We start from the raw sequence: 16,564 nt of genomic DNA on the forward strand, positions 1-16,564 counted from the left end.
GGGAACCTGGACGTAGGTGGCTGCAAGGAGTTCAGCAGTTCAATAATGCTAATGCCACTGGTTCCCTTGGTCTTTCATTCATGGCTGGGAGATGGCTGATGCCACCTCAGGCATCACCCTTGAACTCCTGGTAGGAGAAAAAAGGAACAGATGGTGCCAGCTGCACCTGTGCTTCCCCAAGAACTGCCTCGAGGCTTTCGCACAAGCTGTTCCTGCACCTGAGCATGCTCTTCCCTTTTCGTGATGCTGTCATCTCCCACCAATCTCAAGCTTTCCGTTCCCAAAGGGTCCCCCGTCATTCTCCTTCAAGAGCACTTTCAACAGCTGGGGTCAATTATTTGTACAAATATTCTTTTAAACTCTGTCTCCCCTGTTGGATGGTAAGGCAGGCCCACAGGCGCAGGGGCTTGGCTCACTCTTGTGAGCCCTGGGTCCAGCACTGTGTCCAGCACACAGAAAGGGCACAAAGGGTGATTTCCATGATAAAGACCTGGGTATACCAGAATCTCTGGGCTGTAGGCCTCAGTTTCCCTGCTTACCCCTGGTGGGGACCTGGTCACTGGATAATCACTCTTATGAAAACACAGGAGTCCCACAGTGTCCACACACCTGTCATGGGGGATAGAATGAGCTGGGGCTTAGGGCTCCACATGGCGTTCATAAAGTGCTGGGTTCCTGCCCACTGGGGGCTGGCATTTGCCTCCCACTTTAGGGAGGAAAATGATGGAGGCTGATCACGCGTGGCAATGCCCCGGAGCAGAATTTTACGGCATCCCAGAGAATGCACAATCCAGCCAGCCGATGGCCGAGAAAACCATGGTCATTTCCCTCCTTTTACAAGATGGTGATCAAGGCCCAGTTAGGGGAAGGGGCTGAACATGCCAGGCCTTCCCCTCCTGGATGCCGGCCACTTTCCCACACTCGTGCAACAAAGACTTGCCGGGCTCTGCTGTGTGCCAGGCCCTGGCGTGGTGCTGGGGATACACTCATGTGGGAGGCGGATCCCAGTCACACGGTACTCACAGGCTGGTGGGACAAAAACAGGCTACAAAGAACAAGGAGAGCAGAGACACACACTAGGCCGACCCACCCGGGGGGATGCCAGCTTCTGGAGCCCAAGGTAGGCTAGAAAAGCAGACATGTCTGACCCCCCCCATGCTCCTCCCCTATCTGACCCCCACGTTCCTCCTCCATCTGATCTCCTTATGTTCCTCCCCCATCTGATTCCCATGTTCCTCCTCCATCTGACCTCCTCTGTTCTTACCCCATCTGACCCTCCATGCTCCTCCCCGTATGACCCTCCATACTCCTCCTCCGTCTGACCTCCTCCTGTTCCTCTCCCATCTGACTCTCCATGCTCCTTCCTCATCTGACTCTCCATGCTCCTCCCCCATCTGACCCTCCATGCTCCTCCCCCATCTGACATCCTCCTGTTCATCTCCCATCTGATTCCCACATTCCTCCTCTATCTGACCTCCTCTGTTCTTTCCCCATCTGACCCACCATGCCCCTCCCCCATCTGACCTTCTCCTGTTCCTCCCTCATCTGACCTCATCCTGTTCCTCCCCAATCTGACCTTCCATGGTCCTCCCTGATCTGACCTCCTCCTGTTCTTCCCCAATCTGATCCCCATGTTCCTCCCCCATCTGACCCTCTATGCCCCTTCCCCATCTGACTGCCTCCCGTTCCTCCCCTATCTGACCTCCTCCTGTTCCTCCCCAATCTGATCCCCACGTTCCTCCCCATCTGACTCTCCATATTCCTCCCCCATCTGAACCTTTACGTTCCTCCTCCATTTAAGCTCCTTCTGTTTCTTCCCCATCTGACCCCTCATTTTCCATCTCCAACTGGTCCCCATGTTCCCCCCATCTGACCCTCATGCTCCTTCCCTGTGGGATCTTTAACATGTTCACCCAGCCGAGCGCGGTGGCTCACGCCTGTGACCCCAGCACTTTGGGAGGCTGAGGCAGGCAGATCATGAGATCAAGAGATCAAGACCACCCTAGTCAACATGGTGAAACCCTGTCTCTACTAAAAATACAAAAATTAGCTGGGCATGGTGGCACACGCCTGTAGTCCCAGCTACTTGGGAGGCTGAGGCAGGAGAATCACTTGAACCTGGGAGGTGGAGGTTGCAGTGAGCCAAGACCGTGCCACTGCACTCCAGCCTGGCAACAGAGTGAGACTCCATCTCAAAAAATAAATAAATAAATAAATAAAAAGCATGCTCACCCTCACAAGGCATCATCCGGTCCCGTGGAGGTGGGACCTAGAAGGACATTTCTGGCAAACGCTTTCTGACTTTAGTTCAAGACTTGAGAAGAAAATTCATGTCTTAAGTCATAGGGAAGAGTCTTAAGATATTTTCTATCCTTCACTCCCCAAACCCACTCTTCAGATGAAACGTGGGAGGAAACTCAGAGTACAGAGGAGTCTCAGCCTTTGGAAATGGGGAGTGGGGAAGAAAAGCACTTTGGAGTCTTCTAGAAGTCAGCATCCACACACATGTTCTCACCGACAGAGACCTGGCACGGCACAGCTCCTAGGTTGTTGTGAAACCTCCACAGACGCCTGTTTTTCTTGTTGGGCTCATTTGCATGCAGAAAGACACAGGTGCGGGAGATTTTGAAACTGGGCGAAGGAGCGCAGAACCCACTCACAGCCATGCCCAGCTTCCACTGGCAGCCAAGGATCCCTGCGGGGGATGTGGGGCTTCCTGCCGCTGCCCTGACTTTCACAGCTTGAGAGTCACCTCTGGAGACTGTGTGTTAATTATTGGGGTTATTGCCTCTTCTGAAATCAGAGATGCTTTTAGAACCTCTTCCATAGAGGAGAGTCTGTCAGCAACATCGTGGGTTGTGCAACTGGTGGCGATGCTATTGTTGCCCCGAAGGGACTGCATGAATCTCATTAAGTGGAGAGGGTATCGCAAAATCTTCATCTCCACCCAGCGGCATTGTCTTGCCCTGCCCCGTTTACCCGGATTTATCCTTTGGTCTTCAGTGCACCTATTATTCACATGGAATGAAGTTCACAGTAGTCTGATTCCTTGCCCTGGACGTGCCTGTCCATTTAAGCCAGAAGGGGGCAGCGTTTTCCTGCCAAGTGAAAGGCTTTAAAAGCTAGAGAATTTGGGTGGAGGTGGCGGTGGGGAGCTGTTCCAGGGCAGCAACGTCTAGGTTAATTGTCTGCACCACAGTAGTGTGATGAAATGGCTTTGCTAACCCTGCCTGACAGGTCTCCAAGAAGGTCGGAGGGCCCAGAGGGAATAACTGCAAAATCTACTCTCTCCATTCCTTCAACACACGCCTACAAATCAGAGTAGGAAAGCCAGGTGCCCCTCTTGTTCAAAAAGAAAAAGATCCTTCAAAGCAAATGATAATGAATGTGAGCTGGGGCACGTTGAGATGGCTGAGAAAATCATCTGTGATTTTACTTTCTAATGCACAGAGAGAGGCTCAACAGCGTGATGGAGATGGTAGTAGACACCTGGCTTTGAAAGCAAATTCTGCAAAGGTGTGTGCTGGGTGAGGCCATCTCTCAGAGCCTCCATTTCTGCATCTGCAAAGTGGGGATAACAAGAAGAGCAGCAATTCCAGAGTTGGATGGGAAATGAAAGCTTGGGCTCATGGGAGGTGCTAAGTGACTATTGTGCGTGCACGCGAGAGGTTAGATTTACGGGTTTCCATTTTCATTTCTCGGCATAGAACACTTTTTTTCAGGGTGCAATCATACCCAGAACCACACAACACTGGCAATATGTGGGGGAGGCTTGGAGATTTTATATAATCTACTTAGCTTATCCTACAAATAAAAACACTGAGCTTATTTTGCAAATAAATGCAGCTTTAAGACGGATGCCCAGGCCTTCCCCTAAGTGTGTCAACAACATGTCTCCTAGTTAGGAATCCTGGCACTGTCCCTGCCGAAATCTCAGGGACATGGAAGCCGAGGCCCCAGGAGGTGGCAGGAGGATTCTCCACCCCAGGGCAGTCCTGAGAAATCTCCAGGGAGACCTGGAATCTGGTCAGGTTTGAAAGCCACTGGGTTTTGATCCTTGGGGAGAAAAGGAGGGAGAACACCAAGCTTCAGGGCCAAGGCCACTCTGCCCAGCGAGCTTTGGGACTTCAGATTCCAGAGCCCCATCCCTCACCCAGAGGCCTCAGGAGGTCCAAGCCATGCTGAGTTCTCAGGCTCCAGCCTGGTGCCGTAGCAGAAATGAGCTCAGGTCTCTCATCCCCATCTGACTCAAGGGGATAGAGTCTGATTTCCAAGTACAGCTTCTTTGGATGTGCCTGAGAGTTTGCCCGAGTCCTGCTAGTCACTAACAAACCAAGAAAAGCCCAAAATGGAGGGGGGAAAGCGAACTCAAGGCACCACGTTGGCACCTGTGTCCCCACCCCCACCCCCATGCCTACCTCCCGCTTTCTGTTCAGCGGAGCATTTGCCAGAAGCCGGTTTCCATGGGACCCTCCTCACCACCCAGTAACGAAGACAGTGCTGAGACCACAGAGGAAGTCACGTAACTTGCCCAGGGTCACACACCCGGGAGGGGATGCAGGTGACAGGGAGATGTCATCTGGCACTGTTCTCTCCCTCAGCCTATGGGTGGGGGGTCCTGGGCGACTTACCTCACCTGACACTGAAAATCCCACTTGGAAGTGGGCCTGCCTTCTGTGGAGGCTGGAAAAAGCAGTCCCAGATCTGAAGTGGGGGAAGGGAGAAACTGGAAAGTTCCAAAATGAGCCCCTGTAGTTTGCTTGGAAGGCAGGACAATTGTTTTCTGCGTTTGAAAGGCCAGCTCCCTGGCTTCTGTCTTCACTGCGGAGGGAGCAGACTCAGACTCAGCCCGGGCCCCTCTGCCTTCCGGAGGCCCAAATGGCGAGTGGGACCCTGTGCTGCCAACCTGAGGCAAAGGGAAAGTGCCTGGAAGGCACTCTGCTCCCCGGTGGAGTCTAAAGTGCTCTAGTGACCAGCTGAGGGTGGGAGACACTAGGCTTTGCTTTAAAAACAGACCCAGGACAGGCACAGTGGCTCATGCCTGTAATCCCAGTATGTTGGGAGGCCAAGGCAGGCAGACCACCTGAGGTCAGGAGTTCGAGACCAGGCTGGCCAACATGGTGCAACCCCATCTCTAAAAAAATTAGGCGGGTATGGTGGCACACGCCTATAATCCCAGCTACTCGGGAGGCTGAGGTGGGAGAATCACTTGAACCTGGGAGGCGAAGGTTGCAGTGAGCCGAGATCGTACTACTGCACTTCAACCTGGGTGACAGAGCACGACTCTGTTTCAAAACAAAAAAAAATTAAAAAACAAAAAACAGACCCAGGATGGTGGAGCAGATGGATCTGCATTTGGATTCCGCCTTCACTACTTAACTGTGCACTTCTGGGCAAATCAGAGGGCCTGGGCATGTGTCACCTACTCCACAGTGGGGCTGTCTCGGGCTGACACCTGACCACGCCTGTAATTCACCTAGCCCAGATCATGAATAAGCATCAGCGCGAATATTCCCACTCCTGCCATGCCTGGTTGGTAAGGCCACAACCATAAATCATTATCGAGTGTTCTTTGAGGATTGGGGCTGCTCAGTGATGCTGGCGTTCCCACAAACCTTTAAAATCAGAAGGGTTTACCTTGGAGGTGAGAGTCTGGACCTCTTGTTTGTGCACTGCCTTGAGAGCAACCCAAAACGCAGTTACTCCCTCAGCCTTCTTCAACAGGTGGACGCAGAGCCCTCAGCAGAGCCCTCAAACCTATTTTCTAAAGCGTTGGGAGAACTGGCCAGAAAGCCCAGCTGAGCCCATGGGAGAGCTTTGAAAAGAAAGCAAATGCTTCGTTTCTTTACCATTATTAGTCTTACTATTCCTACTTTGTCCCCAGTGGAGAAGAGGAGGGCCCTGGACTGGCTCCAGGAGGACACCGTCTGAGTGGCCCAGAGAAGTGGGGCGTGGGTGACAGACTCAAGGCCCAGCCATCTTGTCATCATTTTATTTCTTACCAGTGGCAAGACGGCTTCATTGCTGTTAGAACAAGAGCCCCCTCCCCTCTCTGCCCTTTTAAGCCCAGGGAAACACTTGCAAATACAGAGACAGAATAAACAGGGATTAGGACTCTTCCATCTAAAATCCCCAGAAAAGTCTTGGGTCTGAAACAACTCCTGTCCTTCTGCCCCATGACAGCAGCAAATGGGAAGCGAAGGGTTAAACCACTCTGGATGGTTTTGGTTTTGCCACTTTCCATGACAGGCCCCTATCTATGGGCCTGATCAGACCAAGTGCACCTTTGGACACAGGGCATCTCCAGAAAATGTGGTTAGGAGCTCTCTGCACGGAGATGAGAATACACACGCAAGGTACCAGCTGCTGTGATGTAGTGGAGAACTGGGACCCCAGGATGGCTTTGAGGTTAGGGACATCTGCATTCTCATCCCGGGTGGCTATGGCAGGTCGCTGACCATTCCTGAGACTTCCGTCCATCAAAAGAGGATAACATCTCCTTGGAATTGTACCCCTGGAACCTAAAGCCCTGTGAGAGCAGGCAGCTTGTCTGTCTTCCTCCCTCCTTGTTCCATCCCCACGGACTTAGAACTGAACCTAGCACCCAGTAGACACATAATGGGCAATAAATGTCATCTGTTGAAGAGTGACTCTATCTGCTTTGCAGGGTGGTTATGATTCGCTGGGATAAAACCTGTCCAGTGTCAGGTACTGAACAGGCGGCTCCTGTGGGCTGTTCCTTTCATTTTAAGTCTCCTTTTATGTAACCTCTTTGATCCAGCAAAGCATTGCCAATCTCAGATGAGATGGCATCTACTAGAGAGCTTTGGGGCGAGCTGCAAAATGCTCTTGATAACTCTAAAGAGTTTTGTCTAAATACTTCTACCCTCCAAAGAACTGAGCAGAGAATGTTCTGCTTTCATATACGTTATACCATTTCATCTTCACAACCCTATGGGATGGGAAGTGAATAGTGAATTTTAGAGATCCTAAACTACTTTATGTAGGCACTATTTTTCTGGACACCTTAGGATAACCTCCTCTTCTCCGATGTGGCCTCCCATACTTCTTCTATGAGAGTTTTCCAGTGGCAAGAGTAGAATAGCTAGGCTGGGCGCTGTGGCTCACACCTGTAATCCCAGCACCTTGGGAGGCTGAGGTGGGCAGATTGCTTGAGCTCACGAGTTCAAGACCAGCCTGAGCAACATGGTAAAACCTCATCTCTACAAAAATACAAAAGTTAGCCGGGCGTGGTGGCACATGCTTTTAGTCCCAGCTACTCAGGATGTTTAGGTGGGAGAATTGCTTGAGCCCAGGGAGGTCAAGGCTGCAGTGAGCTGTGATCATGCCACTGCACTCCAGCCTGGGCCATGGGAGTGAGACCCTGTCTTAAGAAAAAAAAAAAAAAAAAAACTAAAAAAACTAGCATAGTTGGGTAGGATGACCTGAAAACTAATTCAGCTGTTGAGCTGATGCCATACATCCATTTACCCAGTCTTTAAAGCAGAAGGGACTCATAACCAGCATCACGTTTTAAACAGATAGTAGATCAAGGGGAAGGGGAAATAAGGTTCAAAAAAAAAAGAAAATGCCAAGGTTGGGGAGAAAATGTGTAAAATCTGTGCTGTAAAGAAGAGGAAAGGAGGCCGGGCACGGTGGCTCATGCCTGTAATCCCAGCACTTTGGGAGGCCAAGACGGGCGGATCACGAGGTCAGGAGATCGAGACCACCCTGGCTAAAACGGTGAAACCCCGTCTCTACTAAAAAATACAAAAAACTAGCAGGGCGAGGTGGCGGGCGCCTGTAGTCCCAGCTACTCGGGAGGCTGAGGCAGGAGAAAGGTGTAAACCCGGGAGGCAGAGCTTGCAGTAAGCTGAGATCCGGCCACTGCACTCCAGCCCAGGCGACAGAGCGAGACTCCGTCTCAAAAAAAAAAAGAAGAAGAGGAAAGGAAGCCCAAATGGCCAGTAAATTCCATATAGAAAAATGAAATAAATTCATGGCATTAGGAACTTAAGAATGCAAAGGGAAACACTGGCAAAGATTTAAAAAAACAAAACCAAAATAGCCCCTGAACTGCTGAGGAGGTGAATGGGGTCCTTCTAACACTGTGGAGGGATGGCGATGGCTGCAGCCGTTCCAGGGCACCTGGCAATGTGCATCTGAAGCTTGAAACATATACACCCCCAGGCCAGACATGGTGGCTCACGCCTGTAATCCCAGCACTTTAGGAAGCCGAGGCAGGTGGATCTCTTGAGCCCAGGAATGCAAGACCAGCCTAGGAAGATATTATCTCTACCAAAAAAAAAAAAATTTAATTAGCTCGGCATGGTGGTGCACACCTGTGGTCCTAGCTACTTGAAGGGCTGAGGTGGGAGGATGGCTTGAGCCCCGGAGTTGGAGGCTGCAGTGAGCTATGATTGCACCACTGCACTCCAGCCTGGGTAGCAGAGCGAGACCTTGTCTCAAAAACAAACAAACAAATTAAAAAAAAAAAAAAAACTTCTTATCCTAAAGAAATGATTGATCAGAAAAGCAGGCAGAAATACAGATTTAAGAATATTTTCAGGTATTATAACAGCAGAAAAATAGTATACAACATAAATATCCAAACAGAGAACCCTAGAGACTTGGAAAACGTTAAAAAGTCATGCCTTAGGCCAGGCGCAGTGGCTCAGGCCTGTAATCCCAGCACTTTGGGAGGCCGAGGCAGGCGGATCCATCTGAGGTCAGGAGTTCAAGACCAGCCTGACCAACATGGAGAAACCCCATCTCTACTGAAAATACAAAATTAGCCGGGTGTGGTGACGCATGCCTGTAATCCAAACTACTTGGGAGGCTGAGGCAGGAGAATCACTTGAACTCGGGAGGCAGAGGTTGCGATGAGCCGAGATCACGCCATTGCACTCCAGCCTGGGCAAAAAGAGCAAAACTCTGTCTCAAATAAATAAATAAATAAATAAATAAATAAATAAGTCGTGGCTTAAATTTAATCCCCTAAAAAATAGAAGAAACAGATAGACAGATAGTTTGGAAATAGCCTTAACCAAAATATTTATGTGGGTGATTTCTATTTTCGCTCAGTATGGTTTTTTTTTCTTCAGATTTTCCATATGAACAGATTTTACTTTGTAATCAGAAAAAAATCATTAGTTGTTTTATTTTTAAAGTAATGCTATAGAGCAGTATGGTTTTAGCATTCACGTTTATTTATTTGGAATTCACTTAGCAAAATAATGGGAACTAACCTTGATAGAAAGTCTGTTGGCCTTGAGACTTACCAGATTCCGCAGCTTCATCAGCAATAAAATAAAGCTCCTACACTCCTCATGCACGGACGTGTGTGCATGTGCAATGAAACGAGTTAATCCACATAAAGGCAGTTAGCCACTGCCTGGCAACTACCATAGCCCAGCCCCATTCGCTGCTTTTAGGACCATTATTGTTATTGTTGTTTCCAACGAGGAAAATAGACAGAAACACTATCGGAGCCCAGGATTAGGGAAGAATTTGAGAAGTCTTATGTATTCCAATGGAGATAAGGAATTGGATCGTCCTAAAGGGAAGGTCACGATGGGGCGAATAAATACCGGGAGACTTCACAGGGGACTGGAGGGAGGCTGAGAATCAGGTGTTTGGAGAAGAGTGAGAATAAAGTGGAGTAGGTGGGGACAGGCTCTCGGGGAAGCAAAGCTGAGAGATGTCATGGCCTTGGGCTGCCCACAGTGCCTGCCCTCAGGCCCTGTCCTGGGGCCGGACCAAGCCTTGCACCTGGGTCTCACAGGCACGCAACCCTACCCCCGGCTCCGCCCATGCCCTATAACTGCCCCTTGCTGATTGGACCAGGGCCATGTGCTGAGAAGCGATGGGATGTGCTGATTGGACCGGGGTGGGGCACTGAGAAGCAGTGGGTTGTGCCACCAATGCCCCCAGGGTGGGAAACCCAGAAGGGCCTGCAGGATGGAGGTGGGCGTGGAGGGATGCCCTGGGGCCGGTCAGGAGCCCTGGCCCATAGAGGCAGGGTACCACTTGGGGTTCTGAGGACTTACACACTGTGAGGGGCCCAAGGAAGTAATAACCCTCAGATTCTGTTTGGTAGAAATAATAATATCTAACATTTATAACCCGAGAAAGTCAGTTTATAGCAAAGGGAAAAAAATGCAGATTCCCTGTGACAGTAACAGTAATAACACTGCCAGTCTCCTCCAGGAATGCATGCACTCCCGTTCAATCCTCACGGTCATTCAGCCCTGAGGTATGACCAGCATCTCCATCTTCAGCGGGGCAAAGGAGCCAGGCTCCCAGCTGTTAAATGACTTGTTCAAAAGTCACAACCAAAAAATGGCAGAGCAGGGATTCGAACCCAGGCAGTCAGACCCCCAGGTCTGTGCTTGTAGCTCTTTCCTTGAACCCCAGCAATGTGCAATGTAGCTTTATAACATACCCCTGTTATGTGAGATAGCCATGGTGGCTCCGTTTCTTACAACCAAAAGATGCAGATTTAAGCAGGGTGAACAGCAGGCATCGCCTTCAGGAAGGAGAAAGGGGTCCATTTTTTTTTAAAAAAAGGGTGAAATACACTTTGTTTACTCCTGCCTAGGGGGAGGAGAGGCTGCGTCAGGATTGACTCCAGTGTTCAGTCGTACGCTGGCATCTGAACGGAAAAGGAGGAGGCTGGGAACTAACCACTGGGCTGGGGAGGTTGGACTATTGGGTCCTGAAGGTTTTGTTCGGGGATGATTCCTGGATGTTTAAATCCTGAGAGCTCAGGTGCTGTATTAGGCTAAATAATGGCCACCTAAAGATATTGGGTCCTAATCCCTAAAGATATTGGGTACTAATCCCTAGAATCTGTGAACGTGACTTTGGAGAAAAAGGATCTTTGCAGATGTGATTAAGTTAAGAATCTTTTTGAGATGAGGGGATAATCTAGGCTTATCGAGGTGGGCCCTAAAGGCCATCACAAGTGTCCTCAAAAGAGACAGAGATTTGACACACACAGGGGAGGACGAGTAATGACAGAGGAGGATTGGACGGACTCAGCCACAAGCTGAGGAATGCTGGCAGCCACCAGGTGCTGGAAGACGAAGACACAGATCCTCCTGTAGAGCTTGCTGAGGGAGGATGACTCTACTGATACCTTGTGGTTCGGTTCAGTGTGTTAATCATGGTTTCTGATTGTGGCTTCCAGATCTGTGAAATACATTTATATTGTCTTAAGCCACCACGTCTGTAGCAATTTGCCACAGCAGCCATGGGAAACTAATGCAGACACTAAGCACATGGGGGATGTTGTGGAAAGAGCATAGGATGAGAAGCCCAAGGATGAGGACTCACATCCTGGCTCTGCATTCTAGGGGACCTGGAGCAATTAGTTAGCTTTTTTTGGCCTTAGTCTTTTCATTCATGAAACGGAGTGTCTAATCTTGACTTGTGTTCATCAGAACTATTTTGGTTGCATGTGCTGGAACTCCAACTCCAACTGGCTTAAGTGAAAGATGCCAAGCAGATCCACAAAAGGAAAGAAAAAAAAATGATGCTGGCTTCAGGTACAGCTGGATCTAGCAGTTCAAAGGATATATCATTTCCTCTGTCTCCCATTTCCTTCTCTTTCACCTCTGCTTCTCTTGCAAGTTGGCCTCATGCTCTCTTCCTGCAGAGGGATTTCTCCCACATGCCTCCAGACTAGATGAAAACGAGCTCCATTTGTATATCTTCATAGTGTAACCAGCTCACATCAGTATTTAGAGATCCCAGGGGAGGCTCTGACTGGCCAGATTCATAACACATGTCTAGTTCCCAGTTCTAATCACTGTGACCAAAAGAATAGGGCATTAGGGTTGGCCTGGCCTGGGTCACGGGCCTCCCTGTGGCACAGGGTGAAGAGTGCCACGTTGTCGTTGGTATCCACCAGGACCACACTGACAGAGCACAGAGGGGTAGACCCTTCAAGTCAGAGGCTGGGGTGCTCTTACCAGAAATGGGAAAGGGATGCAGGGCAGGCTAAACAGCAGACGTCCACTACGTTACGTTGTGGAGCTGTGGCAAAGACCTACTGAGTTAGCACGGATGAGCATGTCCCATGATGTGTAATGACTGTAACATGTTCACTGTGACGTCTGTGACCTCAGGCAGCCTGACTCCACCCACACGCTCCCAAGCTCTTGGTCTCAGCACCATTCTCCACCTCTTTTTCCTCCCTGACAATCCACAGGCCTGGCCCTACAACAGAGCAATGGGAAGACTGGATCAGGTGAACCGAGATGGATTCAGACTCCGGAAGAGCTTAGAAGCCCCAGGAGTTCAGCGTCAACCCAACAGAAGATAAGCAGCCACTGAAAGTTATGAGCAGGTGGCTGAGAGCGGTGGTTCACGCCTGGAATCCCAGCACTTTGGATGGCCAAGGTGGGCGGATCACTTGAGGTCAGCAGTTCAAGATCAGCCTGGCCAACATGGCAAAACCCTATCTCTACTAAAAATACAAAAATTAGCTGGGCACGGTGGCAGGAACCCGTAATCCCGGCTACTTGGGAGGCTGAGGCAAGAGAATTGCTTGAATCTGGGAGGTGGAGATTGCAGTGAGCCAAGATGGCACCACTGTACTCCAGCCTGGACAACAGAGCGAGACTCCATCTCAAAAAAAAAAAAAAAAAAGAGAGAGAGAGAGAGAGTTATGAGCAGGGGACATGACATTTAAGTAGCAATAGTTTGGGAAATTTGGAACTCCCTCAGTATAACTCATAGTAAACATTATTTACATATAAATCTCGTGGGAGAGGCTCTGCTTGAGGGATGTTGTGCTATGATTTGCCTTTCTTTGTGTTTTTGATGCAGACCATGAGCAAGCAGCTGCTCAGAGTTTTCAGAACTGACCTGAAGCAGCGGACTCTCATCACCAGGTGGCTTTCAGCTCAGGGGTTTCCATGTTTGAAAGCTCTCTCTAAAACCCAGACTCTCCTCTTCTCTCTGGTACCCATGTTAAGAGCAGCAAGAAGTGATCCATAGTTGCGTCGTATTTCTTATGGGCCCAGCCTTATGTTAGAACTGAGCTAATACAGCAGCTACTAGCCACACGTGGCTCCTGAGCATTTGAAGTGTGCCGATCTGAATTGAGATGTGCTGTGCGTGTAAAATACACACACCAGATTTTGAAGACCTAGTACCAAAAAAATGTAAAATATCTAATTTTTATATTGATTACATGTTGAAATAATAATCTTTTGAGCCAAATACATTATATTATTAAAATTAGTTCCAACTGTTTCTTTTTATGTTTTGAGTGTGGCTATTAGGAAAGTTAAAAGCACACATGTGGTTTGCATTCTCTTTCTATTGGATAATGCTGCGTAGAGGATTCTACATGTGTAGATTCTCTTTTTGATCATCAAAAAACCTATTGTATAGACGAGAAAATTGAGGCTTGGTGAGGATGAGGTGGCCGTGCTGGTAAGGAACAGAGCTGGAATAAGCCCCCCAGACTGGTCTGGTTCGAAGGTTGATCTTCGCTAGGCATGGTGGCTCACCCCTGTGATCCCAGCACTTTGGGAGCCCGAAGCGGGCAGATCACCTGAGGTCAGGAGTTCGAGACCAATCTGGCCAACAGGGTGAAACTCCATCTCTACCAAAAAAAAGTACAAAAATTAGCCGGGCATGGTGGCACACACCTGTAATCCCAGCTACTCAGGAGGGTGAGGCAGGATAATCACTTGAGCTTGGGAGATGGAAGTTGCAGTGAGCAGATTGCACCACTGCACTCCAGCCTGGATGGCAGAGTGAGACTCTGCCTCAAATAACGAAGAAAACAAAGGTTGGTGGTTTTCACTCCACACCAAATTACTGCCTCATAGCATCCTTCTATGGTGCTGTAATGATGTACATGGATGTTACATGGCTTGATGCTATGCTTCAGGCTGCAACTCACAGAGTCCCAACTCAATTTGGCTTTTTTATTTTTATTTTTGCTCTGTTTTTGTAAACTTTGGCTTTTTTAAAAATAGCATTTATTGTCCTATATAATCCCCTGGGTTGATTAAGAGGCTCCACAGTGTCACCTAGGTTCTGGGTTTTTCTGTACTTCCTCTTGCCCTCCACGTGTTAGTTTCGCCCAGGCTGGTTTTATCCTCCTGTTGTCAATCTCAGTGGTGCAGCAGTAGCTCCCAGCAGCACATCGTTGCACAATAATGGCAAAAAAAAGACAGTTCATCTTTGTGGGACTCTCTCTGCGGGGAAGGAAAACCTTTCCTGGAACTCCTTAGGGCCTCATAACTCAAGGTGTGGTTCATGGACCAGGAGCATCAGTACCACCCGGAAGATCGTTAGAGGCGCAGAATCACGAGCCCCACCCCAGACCTGTTGAGTCAGAGTCTGCATTTTAGCAAGCTGCCCAGCTGATTGAGGTACTTGCAGTTTGGGCAGCACTGCCCTAGGAGGCTTCCCGTCAACGCTCATTGGCCAGGGCGGCATCACATGCAAATGCCCAGACCAACGCCTGGAGAGAGAAATGGAATTACCATAATTGGTTTAAAACCATCATCATTCACATCCCTGGGCTGGGGAGGCATCGCCTGCCCAGGACACAGAGGGCGAAGCCTGCTCCCCATGTGTGGGCACCTAGGTATGGTGTGTGGTGATGATGATGGGGAGGCGATCAGGAGCCTAACAATTCCTTGAAGGTTTACTGTGAAGATTAAATGAGATAAGGAATATGCAGTGACTAATACATTTACTCATTACTTTATCCAATCTTTTTTTTTTCAGTGCCACACTGAGGATACAGTGAATGAACAAGACACTATTCCTATCCTTCTGCGTGGAGCTTACACTCTAATGAGGAGGACAGACCAAAAACAGGAAGAAAAACTCATATAATACATAGCATAATTACGATTGTCCAAGCGCCATGAAAAAATGAAACAGGGCTGAAGAGTGTGGGCAAAGACAGGCTTCGTTATAGTGCCCTTGCCGCGAAGAAATCATGTCAACAGAGATCTGGACAGTGACAAGGAGCTCACTGCTCCCTGAACCAGAAGGTGGAGATAGTAGTCACAGTCTGTGTGTCTCTGCTCCTCCACGCTGGGAGGGGGCCGCTCTCCTTACTGTAGTCATTCATCTCTGGCACAGTTGCATTACATCATGTGTTACTGGTCCATCTCTCCATCCTCTCTCACATTGGACTGGGATCCCCTTGATAATAGGGATATTGATTTGCTCTCTTTCATATCCCTAGCACCTCTCATGGTACCTAAAACATTGTAGGCATTTAGCATAAATTTGCTGAGTGGATAAAGGGATGATTTATGCATGAATGAATTAAAATGTATAAAAGCTGGTGCTCAATGCTTTAAGGGACTTGAAGAACTTATCTGGGCCCACACTACATCTTTGGTTATCACCCCATTTTTCAGATGACACAGCTGAGGGTAAAGGAGCTTATGAAATGCTCCCACACCCTGCAGTGACAGGGTAGTGGTGAAGGTGAAGAGGAGCATTCAGTACCCTTCTTGACCTCTTGTAGAGGGCTCCATTGCCTCCATGTTGACCTCATAGAAGATGTAGAAATCTGCTCTTCCATGTCATTTGAAGAGGATCTCTGCCTCCTCACAAGGCTGGGAGACATGAAGTAGAGGCAAAGAAGCAGATAGAACAGGCTCATCACAAGTTGATCATCCTGGTCATGTGTATGGTTACTTATTGCTGTGCAATAAATTACCCAGAACTTAGTGTCCTAAAATAGCAATAAACATGTATATTCTTCCAGTTTCTATGGGTTAGAAATATAGGAGCTCTTTAGCTGACTAGTTCTGACTCAGGGTCTCTCACGAGGTTGTAGTCAAGAAGTTGACCAAAGCCACAGTCATCTGAAGGCTTGACTGGGGCTGGGGGATCCACTTCCAAGGTGATGTCCAAGGTGACTGACAAGTTGGTGCAGAGCTTCAGTTCCTCCCCATGCAGGCCCCTCTACAGGCTGCTTAAGTGTCCTTACAACATGGCAGCTGGCTTTTCCCACAGTGGGCAATCCAGAAAGAGAGCGCCAGCAGAACCTGTATTGCCTTGCATGAGTTAGTCTTGCAAGTTACAGATGATTATTTCACCATCCAGCCTGGCCCACATTGAAGGAGAGGAATCCGTTTTCACCTTCTGAATGGAGAATGTTAAAGAAATGAAGAACAGCATGTTAAAGAAATTAAGAACATATTCAAACATGCTTAACTGCTTCCCAAGACCAGCCATTGGCTTGTCCATCCCTAGCCTAATGATGGTCAACTGGTTTGCCAGAGCACACTGGTAGACCAGAAATTCACGCCACTTGATGATGATCAATCTGTGGCACACGCTTTAGCCACATACTATGTCAACAATATCTTTTAGCTAATGTTTGTGAAGTGGGGACCTGAGGTTGAACAGCCTCTGGGGTGGCAGTCCCTCCTAGGTTGGGAGCAGAAGAGAGTCCAGAGGCTATTAGGGCGAAGTTCCCTCTTTCATCTCCAATAAATGGAGACACTCCTCCTTTCCTTTTCCCAGCCACAACCTTCCAGGCTAAGAGACTGCTTTGCAGAGGAGACTT

General features: G+C 48.9%; 1 protein-coding gene and 1 long non-coding RNA gene across 2 annotated transcripts in view; one reads left to right on the top strand and one right to left on the bottom strand.

Annotated features, from left to right (window-relative positions):
* RBM38 (RNA binding motif protein 38) overlaps positions 1 to 16,564 on the bottom strand; it is a 493,989-nt gene that overhangs the window by 443,173 nt on the left and 34,252 nt on the right. The gene's annotated exons all lie outside the window — the stretch shown is intronic.
* LOC126929171 (uncharacterized) lies at positions 1,025 to 14,978 on the top strand. Its single transcript, XR_007717085.1, has 3 exons — positions 1,025 to 1,120; positions 12,215 to 12,405; positions 14,758 to 14,978. It is a non-coding gene; the product is annotated as an uncharacterized LOC126929171 (long non-coding RNA).

The sequence above is a fragment of the Macaca thibetana genome, chromosome 10, assembly GCF_024542745.1.
Source record: "Macaca thibetana thibetana isolate TM-01 chromosome 10, ASM2454274v1, whole genome shotgun sequence".
In the NCBI taxonomy this organism is placed as follows: Eukaryota; Metazoa; Chordata; class Mammalia; order Primates; family Cercopithecidae; genus Macaca; species Macaca thibetana.